The 17,739-nt window shown below is 44.8% G+C and overlaps 1 protein-coding gene across 5 annotated transcripts in view; it reads left to right on the top strand.

Annotated features, from left to right (window-relative positions):
- Positions 1–763: 763 nt before the first annotated feature.
- The window catches only part of Syndig1 (synapse differentiation inducing 1), a 200,039-nt gene continuing 183,063 nt past the window's right edge, over positions 764–17,739 (top strand). The window contains exon 1 of one of the 5 annotated variants that reach the window (XM_040274517.2): positions 764–1,361. The gene's annotated coding sequence lies outside the window, so the exon portion shown is untranslated. The other 4 variants (XM_040274515.2, XM_005334593.5, XM_040274516.2 and 1 more) reach the window with 4 other exon arrangements.

Below are 17,739 nucleotides of genomic sequence, written 5' to 3'. Positions count from 1 at the left end.
AAAGGGAACGCAGTACAGCCCCACATTCCCTTCAACCCCTGCCTTGTGGCAACCCCAACAGTGAAGACCTAGGCAAGACGCAGCGCCTTCTCAGGAGCAAAGGCTTTTCAGGCAGAAGGGAGAGCTCTGCTCTGCACATGGAACTACAGAAACATGGAATCCTGGAACGTATTCAGCCTTGACCACCAGGGCGCGAGCCTGGGTTGGCAGGATTGGAATGCGCCGCGGGTCTCCACCTGGTGTTGAAAGAGGGGCGCACAGATTTTATTATAGATAACTTTTGACCCTATTTCTGGCGGATCTTTCTTTCATAGTTCGTTCTCAAGAAAATCTAAAATGAAAACACCTCTTTCTCACCCTCAGGCCTTCACCGACGTTTGAAATTCAGCCTGTCTTGATAGGTGGCCTTCCCTAGGCTTCCCACTACCTACTCTTCTGCCATCATTATACCCCCGCCCCCCCCCCCCGCCGCCGCCCTGGTTTCCTTTCAGTTGCAATTACTGTGGGCCCTTCATGAACTAATAATTGGTTGGTTCGGAGCTTAGGGGTCTCGAGTATCCGCTCTCTGCCTGCTTCCTCCTCCATCAATGGCTTAGCAGGTCAGGATTTGAACAAATTCGCCTGACCCTCACAGTGAGTTGTCATGAACCTCAAAACCGAATTGGAGCCTGGGGAGGCCTTTAGGACCGAGGGGAGACATCGCTTCCCGGAGTCAGGCTGCAAATTCCTGTCCTCCTAGTCCCCAGTGTCTGTCCCCCTCCCCCAGCCTCTGTCACCCTCAATTTCCAGACTCTGGCCCCGGGCCACCCACCAGACGCTAACAGCCGGGAGGGCCCCGCTGGCCTGGGGCAAGTTGGCAGCCTCCTTCGATCAGGGCCGCTCCCTTTTCCTCCTCCTAGCTGCCCTCCTCCCCAGGGCCCCAAGGCTGCCACCTCTCGCACGCGCGTCGCCAGACTAGGCAAGCGGAGCGGCGCGCCCCCGGGCGCCCCGTGCCCCACACGCCACCGGAGTCTCCTCGCACCCTTTTCTTTCCTCCCGGGCCCAGAGGACTCGACTCCGCCCCGGCGCCGCCGCCGCTCCGGACTCCCCACCGCCCGGGCTGCCGCTGTTGCCCCGCTCCCGGAGCTCCCTTACGCGCGGGGCAGCCGGGGGCGTTGGCGGCGAGCACTGGGCGGGGAGCGGCGGGGGGAGAGGAGCGAAGCAGCGCCGAGGGGAGCGAAGGGGAGGGCAGAGAAGGAGAGAGCTTGGGAGCTGAGGAGCAGAGGCGGGCGCCGCACCGCCCTGCGCCCCGCACGCTCGCTGGCTCCGGAGACTCGCGGGCGGCCGCTTGGGCGCACCAGCCGGGTCACCTTGTCCCGGAGGTAAGTCCCGACCGCCCCGGCGGAGCGGACGAACTGAGGAGTGGACGGGGGTGGGGCGGGGGCCGCGTGCTGGTGGCGGGCGCGGGAGGCTGCCCTGCAGCGGAGGGCTTCTTGGCTCCGCCTTGTACCACGCAGACCCGGTGGCGGCTTGGCGCCCGCGGTAAGTCCGGGTGGTCGCAGTAGCGGGACTTGGGAGGCGCTGGCCGCCGGGCGAAAGGGAAAACAGGAGCTGGCGGGGGAAATTCGCAGGAAGGAACTGGGTGCTATCCGCCCGTGCTGCACCTTGGCTTCTCGCCACCCGGGGCACCCCAGCGACACGGAGGGGATGCTGCGCGAAGTCCATAGGAGCTGGTGAGACTGAGTCCTGGGAGCGCTGGGGAACCAGACTGCCCAGGGCCGTTGGAGCGTGCGGCGGGCATTGGCTCTGCAGGTTGGAACTATCCCCCACCCCCGCCCCCGGAGCGACCCAGAGGAGACCGACACTGCCCGGGTGAGCAGAGTAGCCGCCGCGGACTAGGGACAGGGAAGGGAAACAGACTTCGAGTAGCCTAGATGAGGGGAAAAGGAAAGCAAGGGTGCAAGCGTGTTTGGGATGGGGAATACCAACGGTTACCAGGACGGCGGCGAGGACTTCTGAAGCCCCTCACTGCCGGCCACGGCATGACCAGCTTTAGCGATCTGTCTGTCCCCTGGCAGCGCGACAGCCTGCAGCCCTGGGAGCCTCCGGCTCTGGCGCCGAAATGGGAGCAAGCAGATGCGCTTTTGGGGTTCAAATTGTAGTGTCTCTTTCCCTAGGCGTGATTTCTGTCTTTTCATGTGCGCTCTCGGAGTAGTGGAGAGAAAGAAGAATGGGTCATCCATGGAGTTGGGCACTTTTTTTAGGGAAGGGGCTTTGGTCTCTATAAGACCCCAGTAGTGTGAGCTCCCGCAGTTGTGCTTTGTGGAGATGTTGGAGGGATTGTGGCTTCTGTGGACGGCAGGAGGTAGCCCTCATTTTCTGCGGTGGTCCACTTGCATGCAGAAGCTTTGACACTTGGCACCCGGACTTCAGGTGCGCGCAACCTTCTGCGGCGTCAGACGCGCTGGCGCCTTGGTTGCTGGCAGGGACCAGATGCCTGCGCCTTCCCTAGCCTCGTCCGGATGTCCAACGCAGCAGTTACTGGCCGACCTGATTTTGGTCTGGACATTATTCCGTGCCTCCGTTTTTAGTTTACAATCAGGTGGTGGGACACGCGCGCGCGTGAGCTGTGTATCTGTCCGACCCCCTCTTACAAGCTAGCGGGTTTGGTCTAGAGCCCAAAAGGAGAGGCGGCGCGCTGCGCAGACCTGCAGCCTGTGGGGTGACTAGCCTCATAACAAATCCTAGAGCGAGCCAACTTTTCCTTGCTAGGATGCCTTTGCCAATGCAGCAGGCGTCGGTGCGGGAAAGTGGTCCTCAAAGAGGACTCCCGTTGCAGTAGCCAGAGTGGCAACCAGCGGCCAAGGTGGCGGGCAGCAATCTCATGTCTGTTCTAGCAAGGGCAGTAGGAAGCTGGAGTCGAATTTTCAGAAGAATTGCGTGCTGCACGTCTTGCGGTTGTGTTGACTGTCTTTTAGGAGATTTACACCACAGGTGCCAGGCCTGTGGATGTATGAGCAAGTGCCCTTGGCCCTTGCTCCCTTCCTGCCTGTCTCTAAAACCTGGGTATGCTGCTGGTTTGATGCCTTTTCCCACTGTACTCCACCCGCCTATGCCTTCTGCATGAAAATGGAATCATCATAATCAAGAGGGCTTCCTTCAATAAAGGGGGAAAAGGGGAAATCTATTTTTAAACTTTTTTATTATGGAAAATTTTGATGACACCCAAGAATAGAATAGTACACTGCCCCTGTGTGTGTGTGTGTGTGTGTGTGTGTGTGTGTGTGTGTGTCTGTCTGTCTGTCTGACTCACCCAGTTACCTGGCTCCTCATGTGGAGGCCATGTTTGAAGGATTTCAAAAACTCGTCCCCAAATGATCAGTGTTTGAGGTGAGAGAGATGTTAATTAGATTCATTCAACCATTCTACATTATGTACATAAATAATAGCTTCACTTGGTACCCCATAAATGTATACAGATTGACAATAGTCAATAAAGTTAATTTAAAAATTATGAATTACATTATTTAGATTTAAAAAAAATTCTACTTCATGTCTGTCTTTCCAAACTGATAACAGTTTATTTCATTTTCACCTAATCATCAGAAATTACTATTTTTTTTGTTGTTGTTGTTTTGGTCCTGGGAATTGAAAGGAATCCGGAGGCCTCCTGCATGCTATGCACTGGCTGTATCATTGAGCACACCCCCAGGCTCAGAAATGACTTATTAATAATTCCATGACTTATTAATAACATCGGTGAGGTTAACATACAAATAAAGGCACCCCCATTTGTAATTAGGGGTAAAAAAGAAACCTGCTAACTTTCCTGGAGGAATGTGGAAGGGGCTGTTGAAAGAGGAAAGACAAATCCATATAATGAGGGAAAAAAGGTATTTTAAACTTTTGGATTTGATTTATACCAGTTGCTGTATAAATTAGGGCATAGTCTAGTTGAAGCCTGATAGGCAAAACAACTTTTTCTTTTTGCTAAAATGTTTAAAATTCAATTCATAAATTATTTGCAATGAATTTCTTCCACATTTATCATTGACATGGAAGGGCTACACTGGACTTAACTCATGGTTCTCACTAACTTTTAACTCCTATTTCCTCAGGAGTTATTACTGTAATAAGAGAATAAAGAGCTATTTCCTTACATTTTATATCAGAGACACTAGAAGGTGCTATTCAATGTTTCATCTTTTAATTAGGAAACTTTTGGTCCTCATACTGGTCACACTTGATATGTTCTCAGAGAAGGCTCTGCATGCTGGGATTTAGTGTTCAATGTGATTTCTGTTGGTTGGAGAGCACAGAGAGCACATGGAAGGCCACCAGATTTAGCAGGAGGGGACATCCTCCCCCACAGGGCCCCTCCCACCCTGCACACCTCTGCACTTTCTTTTAGATAAAAGCTGTTCCTAAAAATTGCCAATGACATTCTCGGAGTCTTTAAACACCTTTATGGTGTACTATTTAAAGGCATCCTTAGTTAACCTTTTTCTAAGTGAAGAACCATCTTGTAGGAGATGGGTTTAATGCCCCTCCCACCTCACCCCTAAGTTAAAAAAAATTTAATGTGGTCTTCAGGAATGGGCTGCAGTTCAGTGCCCTTGTCATTGCTATATCTGCTTCCAGGCAGTGTGCTTGGTATCAGCTGGATAGAGGAGGGCGTGAATGGAGGAACCACTTACGGATTGTCCTCTGCACCACACCACCTGCTCAGTACTTTTTGGAATGCCTATTTGAAGACTTATCTTTCAATCTCTGGGCTCTGATGCTTGCTCATTGAATGATCCTAAACAAGTCTCTTAACTTTTCTAGGTTCCATTTCTTCTTAACCACATCTTTCCAGGATTTTGTAAACAAAATGTTCATGGTCATCTCAATTTGTAAAATCAAGCAGATTCTGATTTTGGGACACTTAAGAGTCTTGAATGTCTCTTTGGTTGAAGTTTGCAGTCATGTGGCTTTCTGAGAAAACAAAATGAGCTCATGACCTTCCTTGGGCCTGAATCCTGCAACTACTGTTGGCAGATGTCAGAATAAGGAGCAGTGTGTGTGTATACATTCATGTGGAATGCACCAGCCATACATGGGAATGTGCATGAGTTGTATCAACAGTCCTGTATGCTCAGGATTTACAGGTATGGTTTAGGAGAAGGATGTGAGCAATAGCATTTGAAATGTCCCTTTAATATAACTGAACTTAGCGTTGTCTAAGATAAAACATTTGAAGGCAGATTTTCAACAAACCACCAACCACCACATGCAGTATGAGATGATTTAAGTTACATTGTTTAACCTACAAAGTCTAAATCATCTTAAACCATTGTATGACAAATAATCTGATAAAGTACCCAAAAAAGTAAAATAACATATGATGCTGAAGAACAACTAATGACAATAGGACTTCAAACAACTATTAGAACACAAAACACCATAACCATGAAACACTGTACGCAGGTAGAAAATAATAAAAATAAAAGTTGCTTCTGAATGTACTTCCCAGAAGGTAATGGATATTTACTTGCATAAAAATAATTTATCTAGGAGTTCACTAGGCATTATTTCATGGAGGTGAATGTTTTGATCTTGAAATTCAAATCAATGTTCATTTTGTTGTTTTTAGTTTCTCACTGATTCTTGTTAATATTATAGTAACAGTTGGGGGATGTAACACTGAGAGGGAGAGAGGGAAAGGGAGAATTAGATTGTAAACTGGGTCTTTTGAAAGGGGCTCACTGTTTGAATCCATATTTTGAACAAATTTTAAGTTTCCAACAAGCTCAGTGTTAATTATTTGACCTCTTTGGGCAACCACTTTCTGATGTGCCTTCATTTGTTCTTTCCTTACTTTTTTTCTCTGTTAGAAAATTTCAGTGTCCAAAGCAAAATCCAAAAGCACACATTCTGCCATGTGACCAGCACTGGCTTCATGAAAGAAGGTTCGATTCATAAGTAATGTCTAGGGAGTTTTAAATTAAAGAGACAAGACTCTCATTACCTTTAATACCAGCTCCAAGAGGCTTCTCCTAGCTCCCGCCTCCAGCCACCTAATGTGGTGGCGAGGTTTACAGAAGAGGAGAGAGAGAGAGAGAACATGCCAGGGACTGGGCTTTTATTGGGGAATGAAAAATTCCAGGGAAAATCCCATCCAATGAAGGTTAAGGGGGGCAGCATCCCAAGATCAGGGGCGATGATTGGATCTTTGGAGCAGTGGCCAGACACGCCTCTGCACGGACAAGCCCTGGGATCTGGGAAAGGGTGAGGAAGGCTCTAACACAGCGGTGTCTAAGCGCCTCTCACCCAGCCAGGGAGGTAACTCAAATCATGTGAGAGGATGGCCTCCCACAACACACATTCCAGACAGTTAGAACCAATTGAAGTTTATTCCATTGCCTCAACTTTATACCGAAGCTATCTCTAAAATTGAGATATGATATTCTTAAACGCATTTGGATTACACCCTCTCTCTTAGATAGAAGCAAAGAAATGAAATATTATATACACTCACTCTTCCACTACATGTACAATTTGCAGTCTTTAACTTGTTGCTACAATATTGACACTCACATGCCAGTGGTGCGGACTATCAGCTGGTGCAGGTTTGAAACAAGAGAGTTTATTTCTGAATATCACAATGGAATTACATCTTGGGACAGGATTGAGAAACCTGGGAGCAAGGCTGAGGCGTGGGGGCTTAGGCTTGAGCTTTAGTGGGCTGGAGGATGCCCAGCTCATCCAATAAAAGATAGTCACCAAGTCCATTGTTAATTATTTGCAGTGTATAAAACACATTTACTAGGACATTCAGATTAACAATTGTGGCAATGTCTATTACACAAGAGACCTGAACAAGTGGGTCAAAGGGGATGTCCAACAGAGTGAGACGCAATTAGATGAATGTCCTTCCTGTTCTGAGCTGGTCACATGGGGCAGATGTGTTGCAGGCTGCAGGGCTCATACCAGAGTCCATTGAGGAGTCAAAAACCTTGATGATGTCATTCTGAATGAAGTGAGAGCTATGGATTTGTTACCACTGCCCCCCACAATACATCACATATGTCCTTTCAGTGACCCCCAAAGACCTTCCCATGGCACCGCCATGCCTGCGGTGTTCTGTCTCCAGTCCTGGGCCCCACATTCTCATATTTTTCTGCTTCCTCTGAAAAAATAAGAAGGCAATTTCCATTTTGGCAGGACACCCAAAATTAAGGACCTGGTGTTCCTGGACTTCCCTATCAGCTTTAGAGAAAAACTGTGTCACTTCTCCAGACATCATCCTCAAACTCAGGAGAAGTGTCTCTGTCCATCTCCTGGGAGATGGACCAGACGTCTGTGTGCATGTGAATGCGTGTGAAGACACTCAGCGTTGGCAACATCCAGGAAGTGGAATGGACCTCCTTTGGATGCAGAGGAAGCGTGGGGAAGAGGGAGGGCCAGAGATACCATGACGAATAAATAGGGAATGCTGAGCCTTGATGGGCTGCAAGTCCCCTCATTGCTTCTCAGCTTTACTGTGTCCTGGGCATTGTGTAGAAAGCCAGGCACCATAGGGGTGGTATGTTAGTCAGGTTTTTGTTATTGTCAGCAAAAATACCTGAAAACAACAACTTGGAAGAAGAAAAGTTTATTTTGGGGCTCCTTGTTTCAGAGATGCCATCCATGACTGACCAGCTCCATTGCTCTGGGTCTGAGGTGAGGGAGAATATCATGGTGGAAGGGCATGGTGGAGGAAAGCTTCTCCGCTTCTGAAAGTCAGGAAGCAGATAGACGGGAGCCAGGGAAGAGAGATAATCCTGCTAAAGGCACACGCTCAGTGTGAATATCACAATGGAATTACAACTCGGGACAGGATTGAGAAACCTGGGAGCAAGGCTGAGGACGTGGGCTTAGGCTTGAGCTTTGAACACCTAGTCGTCCATTTAAATGATTAATCCATCGAATGAATTAATCCACCGATGAGGTTATAGCTCTCATGATCTAATCATTTCATCTTTGACATCCCTATGAAATTTTCAGGGGGTATTAATGATCCAAGCCATAACGGATGGGATAGGGCGAACCATGGGCTCTGGGAGGCATTAGCAGTCCACTAAAAACTGAGTGTGGGTGCTGTGCCAGAGACTGGAGTTGCTCCTGAAGAGCCGAGTGCTGGCCCTGGATGGACCTCCATCACCATTCACTTTTCCTTGACTGGGGATATTCCAGACTCCAGGTACTTGTCACCTATCTGGACCTAAGATATCAATGTGGTTTTCTAACATTCTGACCTTGAGGTTTGGTTCTCAGGGCTGGACAAGGCTGGACAGAGACCACTCTACAGTGGCAGACTCGAGTAGACACACTTGAGCTTAGCAATTCACAATAAAGCCCCGCCCTGGCCATGTTGAAAGGAGCAGGCCCCCTCTTCTAGCTTCTGGATGAGGTGAGGTAAGCAAATGAAATTGGAGAACTATAGGCAGCCTAGGTCTGAGGACCCAGGTTAAAACTTCCATCATTTGTTTGCATCTTGTCATGAAGGTGATTCAGGAAAACCTACAGCATCTTCACCTGTCTGTACCTTATTGCTAGTGGTCTCTCTCCCAGGCAAGACAGTAATGCCAAAGAGGGAGACGGAACAGCAAAAATGGAAGGCAGGGATTTGGAATGTGTCCATTATTTCATTAGGTTTTCTGTTCAAACTCTTGAGGTACCACATTTTACACGTGGCACAATCAAGAGACCCAGTAGGGTCACCCAGTCTGCCGTCCGATCTTCTATTGCCAGACTATGGGGATTATGGTACAGGAGCCTGTCTTTAGGGCTCACTTGTTTTTGTTTTTGTCTCTAAATTTCATGCTTCCTCACCCCACCATGTACAGTTGCCCAGTTTTCTTGGCATTGCTAGAAACTAGAATAACGGTTCAGACAGTCACAGATGCTGTGCAATAGTTGGACAGACAGACATTTTACAATAAATCTCAAGTAGGACAAAATGCAATGAGGTCATTTCTCCATCTGTACATTCTGTGTGGCTTCCGTGGAGGAGGATATCCACAAGTCAGCTAGTCAGTAAACTGATCCATAGATGAAGGGATACCTGTGTGTAGGACAAGCTGGGAATCATGCAGCTACAAAATTCCAGAAATCTCTTGCAGAATGTCCAGGCAGTTAGAGGAGAAATGCTCATTTCCTCTAATGCCACAGACCCCAGACATTTAGAAAGAACACCAACATAAACTAAATAGGACAGCAGGTTGACCTGTGTTCTTGTCTTGCTCTCAGCATAAAGCATTTCCCAGAAGATGGAACTGTTCTTTCTCTTTAGACACTGCCCAGAAAGGCTGGTCTTCCTGGAATTTGTTTGCAGAGCCTTATGTTATTTCAGAAATATATTTTAGAGAGTTGGACTTTTCCTTGTGCTTAAATCTCTCCTTCTTAAGCTGGTGCCTTGGTAGGGCATAAAGAGAGGCTGAACCCAGTTTTCTCTAGCGACACAAGTCACAGTGCTTCCATCCCCACTAGGATGTGGTTTAGCCCTAGAGAGTATCTCAGGAGCACAACCCTGACCCTCCTTGGTTGTGCTGACCAGGCCTGCTTTGCTGCAGTGGAATGAGCCCTGCCACACTCCATGATCCTGGCACATGATCCTTTGCCCACACTTGTTGACAACTTCTCATACCCTGAGCTATCTGGTGGTCTTGCTTCTGGTTGTGATTTACAGATGCTTTTCAGCTTATGAAACTATATAATTATGGAATTATACCCTGATAAACTCATTGCAAGTTAAAATACCATAAGTCCAAAATGCATTGAGTCACCTAACCTACAAAACATTCCAACTCAGTAGCACAGCACATTGTAGAGTCCTGATGTTTTCCCCTCAAAATGTGGGACAGCCTGGGAGCTGTGGCTCCCTGCCATGCCTTGCATTATAAGAGAAGATTGATGCACATTATCGATAGCACAGAACAAGATACAAATTCAAAATTCAAAGTGCAGTTTCTACTGAATGCCTACTGCTTCACACAACCATGAAGTGGGAAAAATCTAAATGAAACCTTTATAAGGCAGAAATCATCTGTATATGCAACCAGCTTGATTTCCCTGTCCCTAAACTCTGCTTCAGGCTTAGCCCCCTAGTAATCTCTATCAAATCTTCCCTGGGGCATCAGCCTCACTGTGCTCAATCTTAGAAAATTCCCTCCAGCCCCTTATGCCCCACTGGCATACCCCTTCCTCTGAGAATGATGCACAGTATTTTAGAAATTCATACCAGGAATTTTATACCTCCTGGGCTCTCAGCTCTTTCTTATTCACACCTTTTAACTCTTTCTTACCTCTGCCTTGCATCTTCTCTATCATTAACCCTATCTAGACTCTCAGGTCTTGCCAGGCTGTCTTAGATTCTTCCTTCCCATCTCCCTGCTTTCTGCTGTGTACATCTAACCACAGGCCATTGGAAAAGCCTGAACTGCTGGAAAAGTGGGCTGAAATGCACATCTCTCACCCTGTTCCTCCTTCCAAGACGTTCTCTGGCTCCTCATGTCCATCGACACTGGCAAGCTGGTTGGGGAGAATACTATTTTAATGATCCCTGTTCACCCTCCAGCCTTATCCCCACTTCTCTACCAGTGCAGCACACTGGGATACTTCTGGTCTTCCATGCACATGTGCACATGCACACACACACACACACACACACACACAGAGACAGACACAGAAGCACAAATGTGAGCACATGTAAGTACTCACCCCCCCACACACACATGCTCTTACACCGTTCCCATGCCTTCTCTTAGCTTCATCTTGCTAACCTCCTTCAAAGCTCAACTTAGTCCTTACCTGTTCTTAGTGTCCTTTTCTCAACTTCAGCATCCTCACATCTAGGCATCCTTGATACCTGAGCCCATCTCAGCCCTGGCATGGCATTAGTGGAACCATCAAAGTATGAAATATCTAGAAATAGCTTTTATAATAAGTGTGTAAGAGTCACTCAAAGTAAACTGCACAAATTCACTTATGAATTAAGAGAATACTTGAATAAATGGAGAAAAGTACTGGATTTCTGGATAGTGGCTCCATATTAATTTATCAAATTGAGACTATTTAATCATAATGTGATTTTCATTGCCTTTTGAACTTGACAGTATTATTCAAAAGTCCATGAAAGAATAATCAGGCAGGCTGCATTTCTTTAAATGAAGAATTGCCTTACCATATACTGACTTTAAGTGATAAAATTACATTGATTTACTTCACATCCATTAGGGTGGCTACTATAAAAAAAAGAAAGAACAAAGAAAAAAAACAGGAAATAGCAAGTGTTGGTGAGAATGTGGAGAAATTGGAACCCTGCATTTGCTTGAGATTGTAAAGTGGTGCAGCTGCTATGGAAAATAGTATGGAGGTACTTCGAGAAAATTAAACATAAAATTACTATATAATCCACCCTAGGTATGCATCCAAAATAATCAAAAGCAGAGTCTTGAAGTGATATATGCATGCCTATGGTTACAGTAATATTATTCATAATAACTAAAATGTGGAAATTATTGACAGATTAATAGATAAGCAAAAGGTGATATGTATCCTTAAAAAGAAGGAAATTCTGATATACATTGCACCATAGGTAAACTTTGAAAATGTGTGTTAGCGTTATGCTGCTGTGACAAAATAGATGAGAAGACTTAAAGGAGGAAAGGTTTGCTTTGGTTTAAGTCCACAGTCAGCTGGCTCCATTGCTTTTAGACCTATAGCAAGGCAGAAAGACATAGGCAAAGGAAGCCTTCACTTTAAGGAAGCCTGGAATCAGAGAGACAGAGAAAGTAAGGGGTGGGGCAGAGACAAGATATAGTCTCTGAGTGTGTGCCCCTCAGCACCCATTTTCTTCTAGCAGGTTCCACCTACAATAGTTCCCACTGATTTCCAATAGTCTGTTTAGCTATGAAGCCATCAATGGATTACTTCATTGAGGAGGCCACAGACCTCATGATCCAATCACTTCACAAAAGCCTTACCTTTATGTTGGCAGGCCTTCAACACAGGACCCTGGGGGACATTCCCAGATCCAAATCATAACATTATGCTAAATAAAATTAAAAAGTCACAAAAAGACAAATACCACACAATTCCATTAAGTTGAGGTACATAAATCTTTGGTCTAAATCTTTTGAGAATTCTCTCCATAGGGAAGGAAAGTAGAATTGTGATTGCTAGGAACTGGTGGGAGAAGAAATAGGGAGTGATTGTTTAGTAGGTAATAGAGTTTCAGAATTGCAAAATGAAGAAGTTCCAGAGATCTGTTGCACACCAGTGGGAATACACTTAACATCACTGCACTGTACAGTAAGAAATGGTGAAGAGGGTAACTTTCATGCTTTGTGTTTTTTTTGCCAAAGTAAAAACAACAGCTACATTAGTTGGAACTGTGAGATTGTAGTTATCAGCAAATAGTTTCTACAGGCTTTTCCAGTTTTCCATTGCCCCCAGAACTCAGTGTTTATGGATCTGTGAGTCAGGAGTTTGAGCAAGGCAGTAGGGGGGCAGTTTATATTCTGCTATGTCTTATGGGAACTGGGACTGGAGCCGTTATGGTTGGATATCAGGTGCCCCCCCCCACTCCAAAGGATCCCATGTTAGTGCAGGTATATTTAGAGTGAAGTAATTAGATGATGAGAGCTGTAACCTACTTGGTCCATCCTGGTTTGAATGGACTGACTGGGTGGTGACTGTGGGCAGGTGGGGGAGGTGGGTCAGAGGGATGCGTCCCAGAAGGGCGATTTTTCCTGTAACCCCTTCCCTTTCTCTCTCTCTGCTTCCTGGCTGCATTGTCCTTAGCTGCTTTCCTTCACCACCACACTCTTCCACCATGATGTTCTGCCTCATCTTGAGCCCTGAGCAATGAATGGAGTTGACTGACTATGGACTGAAGGAACCTCTGAAACCATAAGTCAAAATAAACTTTTCCTCTTTTAAGTTGTTCTTGTCAGGTATTTTGCTCATAGCAACAAAAACTTGATTAAAACAGGAGCTGCATAGACTTCTTCCCTTCCACAACTAGGCTAGGCCTGGGCTCACTTTCAGGATGGACCTGAAGTGCCTACACCTGGCCTCTCCCTGAGATTTCTTTACACAGGAAACCACAGGTTAGTCCCGTGTCCTCTGTTAAGGCTCAGTGCTTGAAAAGTGAGTATGCACAAGGATGAGGGTGCAAGCTTGTTCCCGTCAGTCTCAGAGTTCACTCTGTGTCAACTACACCATACAAGCAAGCTTCTAAGCTAGATCGAATCAAGGAGACACAAATTAGACACAAGTTTTGAAAGGAAGGATGTTAAAGAATGTGTGACTGTGTTGAATCTGTCCTGCAAAGACATAAGTCAGATAGAGAGGCTTTGAGGTCAGTTCCCACCCCAAGACCTCAGTGGTGGTGAAGGCAGTGAGAACCAGTGTCAAGGGCTGAATTACTCAACAATGAGCACTTAGGAAATAGGCCATTTGGGTAGAAAGTCAAATTATATCTCCCTGCATCATAATAATTACTGAATGAATATATATATATATATAGCTTGAACAAACAAATATAAAAAAATCTGAGTAATTTCAGCATACAGTTGAATGTCTTAGTATTTGCAAGTGAGAGAAATATTGATAAAGATAAATTACATGTATGTTACATATTCTGTATAATAACTCATAAGCAAAATTCAGAAGCAAGTATTAAGATGGAAATGAACATGTGCAACAAATGAGTAAATGCTTAAGAATCTTGAGAGAATGAATAATAAGAAAAAAACTCAGTTGAAAACTGAGTTCATGCTATGGAAAGAAAGTCTAAAGAAAAAATAAAACAGCAGGTAAATATATGGACAAAACATGTACACTGTCATTTGTAATTGGGAAAATTCACATGAAATTAGAAAAGGTATATCTTTCTTCCAAAACAGCATAGATTGAAAGATGGAGCTGCTCAGGTCTGTAAGAGCATCTGATTTAGGCATCCGGACCTCTGGAGATGTTGTCTCAATAGTCACTGTGACACTGAGGTCTTCCTTGGTCATTGGCTCCATAAATGAACTACTCAGATGCAATTCCAAGATACAAAGTATTTACATCTTGATCTAGAGTAAGGAGAGAGAAAAATATGTAAATCTCTGCCATGAGACAATGGTTCTAATATGATACAAATATAATGAACTTCTTATATAGACTCAATCTGTGTACCTTTGGCCAGTATCAGGACAGGTGGATATTCCTATGGATGAATGTTCATGACCCAATAAAGATACAAAGCTATCTTTTATCTAGAAAAATATGTTTAATATGTAAATGTGTTCTCCTCTGGGAGGTGTAGCTTATATATTCTTTCAAAAAAAATTTTGAGAGCTATTCTCCAAATCATTAGTTTAGGTACAATAAGTCAGAATGAAAATAGGAACAAAATGTGTTTTGCCATCTCCACACTGGTATGTTTGGAATTTATAAAAATAAACATGCTGTTTTTGCAAGAGAAACAAAACCCACTGATTTAAACAAATATCTATCCTACAGAAATTATCAGAGTTCTGGATAAAGTTCTTTTTTGTTTATGTATTCATGTCTGCTTTGGGGACATGGGAATCCTGAATCCCCTAGAAGTTGAGTAAAGGGTGTTTGTGCAAAATGTATGACCCATGCTCTGGTTACAGTGTGACAGAGCAGGATTCCAAGACAGGTACCTGGACACAAACACACACAGAGGTGTGCATGTGTGGGAAATAGTTAGATGAGAAGCCCTGTCATCAACGTGAATAGCCCAGGTGTGGGTTATGTATGGATTTTATTTCTTTGTACTTTTCTAACACTTACCTTCATCACTTAGTTCTTTGATTAAGGGGGAAAAAACCCTAAATATTAAAAAGAATTTTTTTCTCTTTTACTCATAAAGGTTAACTAAATACATGTTACATGTTCAGTAGAACAAACTGAGCAAAATTTAAAAGCATGTAATAAAATGGAAATGAAAATTTGCAATAAATGAACAAAGACCTTTTCTTAATCACATTTTGTATTCCCACGTCCTGTGCCAGGAGCCAGCATGCATTGTGTGCTCAGTCAGTGTTCACTTTTCCTTGACTTCCCCTGGCTGCCTTCTCTGCTCCTGAAAAGAACCCACTCTGCATTCACACTGGGACTTGGTCTGAAAAGTTCCCTCTCCTCTGAGCACACCTGCATACTCTCTTTCTGACATCTTGGCTCTAAGCCCTCCTACTGTGGATATACTCCTTAAGAGTATATAACCTGTATTGAGTGCCTCCATTATGCTGGGTCTGGTGTTAGACCCTCCCTATGCCCACAGGACTGTGCCTGGGGTGTAGGGCTGCATTTCACTTGACTTGAGTGTGTGATGAAAGAGGAAGGCTCAAGAGTCCCAAATCAGAATGAGGGGTGGGATGTTGTGGGAATATTCAGCCAAGACTCAAAATAGGAAAGAGATCAACAGTAGAGAGAAAGGTCTTCCAGACAGAGGATGTGGAATAAGGGGAGTCCTAGGATATAGAGTTTTGGGGTGGCATCTAGATCTGCTATTTACTCAGATCAAGGGAACGACATGAGAACAGTAAATGGAGTCACAAAAATTTACACCCAATGTGGCTTATCTACTGCTGCTACATATCCATGGCCCCAAAACTTGGAACACAGAAATTTTTGATGGCTGGGAATTTGGGAGGGGTCATCTGGGTTGTCCAGCTCCAGTCTCATGTGGATGCTGTCAGATGATATTCAACACCAGAAGCGTTGGGAGGCTGGGACAGCTGGAGGTCAACCAGTAAACTATGTAACCTCAGAGGCTCTCCATGTGGTTTATTCACACAGTCTTCCCACATCATGGCGGCCTTGAAGTATTAGGTTTTTGTTTGTTTGTTTGTTTGTTTGCTTTATTTTGCTTTTTTGGTACTGGGGATTGAACCCAGGGACACTCAACCACTGAGCTACATCTCATTTAGTGAGACAGGGTCTTGCTAAATCACTGAGGCTGGCTTTGAACTTGTGATCCTTCTGCCTCAGCCTTGCGAGCTGCTGAGATTATAGGCATGTGCCACCTCACCCAGCTTGGATTTCTTAAATGGCATCATAAGGCTCCAGCTTTGAGTTTTCTAGCAAAAGAAAAATTGCATGAGCTTTTCTGACTTATCCCCAAGAGTGACCTAACATCAATAATGCCACACTCCTTCTGAATATGAGTGAGTCCCAAACTCACCAAGATTCATTTGGAGGGAGCAGAGATGCCCACCTCTTTGTGGGAGGAGTGTCAAGGCCACATCACAGATAGATGTGAGATGGAGAATACTGTGTCTATCTTTAGAAAATATGGTTCTACACAAATACTAAAAAAATACTCAAATCACTTGCTCTACACATAGTAGATTTCTAGATCACAAATAAATGAAAAATGAAGTTCTTTCTCACCAAAATATTATGTAAGTCCATTTTTTGAAATATATGCATTTTTTTTCCCTAGATTTCATTATTTTCCAATGTCAGTAAAAATTCTTAGCATGTCAAATTGTTCTTAAAAATTGTATCTTAGAATGTGATGCTCTACTTAGCTTATGGAAGCTAGAAACTGGGACACAGATTAATAGCACTTTTGCATGCTATGTGGATGTGTTGGATTGATCATGACATATGGGAATTTTAGGTATAAGAATTTTGGTCAATTTCATCACTCTAATGTTTTTACTGAAATAATAGAAGGGAAAAGTGATAAAAATAAATCTAAAGTTTCAGATTCTCATAGATCTAGTGCTTCCTAAATTTACACAAAAATTTGTGTCAAAGGTAATTTGGTTTTAGCTTTTTTGCCTTTTTCCTTATATTCTCCTTCTTTTTCTTCATTTTGTAGTAAGCAATGTCTCCTTTAAAGAAGGAGCCCTTTAAGTAACTGTGCATGCACAGTATAGGATAGAAATGCTGCAGCAAGAAATTACAGAAATGCGTGAGTACAGCTAGACTTGTTTTGGAGCAGAACGCTTGGGTTTCTTTTTTTTTTACCTGACTTGATTCTGGAGGCAGGAGGTGCTGACTTAGCAGCTCAGTGACGTCAGAGCTGCAACTCTACCATCTTGTGGCCTTTCCTCCTGGCTCCCTTATGGCTGCTGTTGCCCCCAAACATCACAGCTGAGGTCAAGACAAGAAATGAGAAAGGAGAACAGAACCCTCCAGGATACATCTTTTGCCAGAACTATCTCATGGCCACTCTTGGTTATGAGAAAGTAAGGAATGAGGATGAGGATTTAACTTTTCCAGCCTCCAAGTGAAAGGAGACAAGGTAAAAGGATGACATCCAGTGGTGGGTCTTCCACCTAGCCAGTGGGTGTTACCTCGTTTCTCAACAAGAGGCATGCCAAGGCCACAGCATCGGTTAGAGATAGAAAGGGAAGATGGGTGTGTTTGTGAACTCAAAGGAGAAGAGTTAGTCGTTTGTTTGTGTACTGTGAAATTGTGTTTCAGGATGTCAGGTGGATGGGCACAAGCAAGGAGGTGTGCCTGGTGCTTGGGCAGAGCAGGCTGAGGATTTGGACTGGTGCATTTGCTACTTCTTCATGGACCACACTTGAGTAGCACAGATTGGTTCTCAGACTTCACTACAGATCAGATACTACCTACAGCTATGGTTTGCATATGGTTGAAGTGCTCTCCCAAAGGTTCATGTGCCATGCAGCTTGGTTCCTAGTATGGGGGCGTTGAGGTGATGGGTCTTTAAGAGGTGGGGCCTGGTGGAATGTAATT

This window comes from Ictidomys tridecemlineatus, chromosome 5 (genome assembly GCF_052094955.1).
Source record: "Ictidomys tridecemlineatus isolate mIctTri1 chromosome 5, mIctTri1.hap1, whole genome shotgun sequence".
NCBI lineage: Eukaryota > Metazoa > Chordata > Mammalia > Rodentia > Sciuridae > Ictidomys > Ictidomys tridecemlineatus.
This window is presented reverse-complemented; position numbering and strand designations above follow the sequence as displayed.